Source organism: Cebus imitator, unplaced genomic scaffold, assembly GCF_001604975.1.
Source record: "Cebus imitator isolate Cc_AM_T3 unplaced genomic scaffold, Cebus_imitator-1.0 Scaffold399, whole genome shotgun sequence".
Lineage (NCBI taxonomy): Eukaryota > Metazoa > Chordata > Mammalia > Primates > Cebidae > Cebus > Cebus imitator.
Window position 1 is genome coordinate 449325 of NW_016107714.1, and position 3016 is coordinate 452340.

Sequence of the window (3016 nt, forward strand, 5' to 3'; positions counted from 1 at the left end):
AAAAAAAAAAAAAAACCTTTCTACAACAAAGCCACAGCTCATATGAAGAAATAAAGAGAGATAAAAAGAAAAGAAAAACCTTTCAGGATGGCTAAATTTGGTTGGGGTAGGGGAGGAAGGATTTCATGATTAGAGAAAAATCCTCAATTTATATTTAAGCAGGATGTCGACATAGTTCACGTAGAAATCAAAAATAAAATATTTTAAAATAAAATAAAATAGAAACAAAAAGAAAAAAATAAAAAAAAGATAAGATATTCCAATAAAAGAGAGAAATTGTTCATTGCTGATTGCTGTAGGACAATTTGTTCCCCACCAAACAAAGTCTATACAAAGACTGAAGAAGTTTCATTCACTTTTTGGCTCAGCCGGCCAGAGATCACTGCACACCATCTGGTCACAGCAGATGCTGAAAGCAGAAGCTAAGCGGCAAATTGTGAAGCCTCCAGGACTGGCTATTCTGAACCTCTCCCCACTTCCCATTCATCACACAGTTCCCCTTTCCAGCTCCCTGGGGCAAGATTTGCAACCCTGCATTTTCATTCTGTGTAAATGCCCATTCTATCATTTGCAAAACTCCAGTTTTACCCTAACAACCTCATGCCACAGGGCATCTTCCCACTTTGGTCACAGTAACGTTCCTGCCCCTCTCACCCAGTTGGTGCTGTTGAGAGCTCAAGTTTTTGGTTTTTTTTTTAAACTCTACTCCTGTGACAGATTAAGGGATATTATTATTTATTTATTTGAGATGGAGTCTCACTCTGTCACCCAGGCTGAAGTGCAATGGCACAATCTCTGCTCGCTGCAACTCCTGCCTCCCTGGTTCAAACAATTCTCCTGCCTCAGCCTCCCAAGTAGCTGGGACTACAGGCGCATGACACCATGCCCGGCTAATTTTTTGTATTTTCAGTAGAGACGGAATTTCACCATGTTAGTCAGGATGGCCTTGATCTCCCGACCTTGTGATCTGCCCACCTTGGCCTCCCAAAGTGCTGGGATTACAGGTGTAAACCACTGCGCCCAGCCAGATTAAGGAATTTTAATCTTTGTCGCAAACAGGTGAAAAGAATCAAACAGTAAAGTTGCTAAGCAGCCTGGGCAACATGGCAAAACCCCTTCTCTACAAAAAATACAAAAATTAGCTGGGCGTGGTGGCTCGAGCCTGTAGTCCCAGCTACTCTGGAGGCTGAGGCGGGAGAATCTCTTGAGCCCAGCAAGTCCAGGCTGCAGTGAATGGATATGGTGCCACTGCACTCCAGCCTAGGCATCAGAGCGAGACCCTGCCTCAAAAAAATTACAATAAGTTGCTACACTGTCCGTGACCATTATCTCATTACCCAGGTTGCAGACTTTGCAGACTGTGAAGAAGAAATCTCAATTTATCAGAAATTAAAAACTCAGCAGCTGGACATGATGGCTCACACCTGTAATCCCAGCACTTTGGGAAGCCCAGGTGGGCAAATCACTTGAGGTTAGGAGTTCGAGACCAGACTGACCAACATGGTGAAACTCCGTCTCTATGAAAAATACAAAAATTAGCCAGGCGTAGTGACGCATGCTTGTATTCTCAGCTACTTGGGAGGCTGAGGCACAAGAATCACTTGAACCCAGGAGGCACAGCTACAGTGAGCTGAGATCAAGTCACTGCATTCCAGGCTGGGCAACAGAGCAAGACTCTGTCTCAAAAAATAAAATAAAATAAAAACAAAAATATCCCCTACTGGTAAATTTCACTGGTTTTAATTTTTTTTTTTAATAATAATTTACAAAAATTTTTTTTGGCGAGATCTTGGCTCACTGCAATCTCTGCCTTCCAGATTCAAGCAATTTTCCTGCCTCAGCCTCCTGAGTAGCTGGGATCACAGTCGCCCGCCACTACGCGCAGCTAACTTTTAATGGGCTTACACCATGTTGGCCAAGCTGGTCTCAAACTCTTGACGTTGTGATCCACCCATCTCGACCCCCCAAAGTGCTGGAATTACAGGTGTGAGCCACTGTGCCCGCCGAGACTTCTGATATTTAAAGATCACAAGGGAAGAAATTGACAAAGGAGGTTGAGAAGATGCAGCCAGCGAAACAGAAGGGAAACTAAGAGGGAGTGTTACAAAAGCAAGAGAAGAGTGTTTAAGAATGATCTATTTGCCGGGGCAGTGGCTCATGCCTGTAATTCCAGCACTTTGGAGGGCCAAGATGGGTGGATCATGACATCAAGAGATCGAGACCAGCCTGGTCAACATTGTGAAACCCCGTCTCTACTAAAAATACAAAAAATTAGCTGGGCATGGTGGCACGTGCCTGTAGTCCCAGCTACTCAGGAGACTGAGGCAGGAGAATTGCCTGAACCTAAGAGGCAGAGGTTGTGGTGAGCAGAGATCGCGCCATTGCACCCCAGCCTGGGTAACAAGAGCGAAACTCCGTCTCAAAAAAAAAAAAAAGAATGATCTATTCAACGATCTTGAAAGTTCCTGTAAGAGGAGGACTGAGGGGGAAGTTGATAAATGTGGTGGCATTGGGAAAGTCCTCTGACAGCATTCTCATTGTCATGCTCCACTGCAGTAGTTCAGAGTGAACACCCACAAAAGACATTGGTGTGGGGGAGGGATTCAGGCAGGAATCAAGGGCACCGATGACAATCTGTGTTACCAGGCACGGCCCGCAGTAGTCTTCTCTGAAAGTGCACTTTTTTTTTTTTTTTTTTGAGACAGAGTCTTGCACTGTCACGAAGGTTGGATGAATTGGCGTGATCTTGGCTCACTGCAATCTCTGTCTCCCAGGTTCAAGCAATTCTCCCACTTCAGCCTCCTGAGTAGCTGGGATTACAGGCATGTGCCACCACTCCCGCCTAATTTTTAGTAGAAATGACCAGGCTGTCTTGAACTCCTGACTTCAGGTGATCTGCCCACCTCAGCCTTCCAAAGTGTTGGGATTATAGACATGAGCCATGGCATCCGACCCATTCTGAAATTTTAAAATGCATCTACTTTTCTTTCTTGAGACGAAGTCTTGCACTGTCACC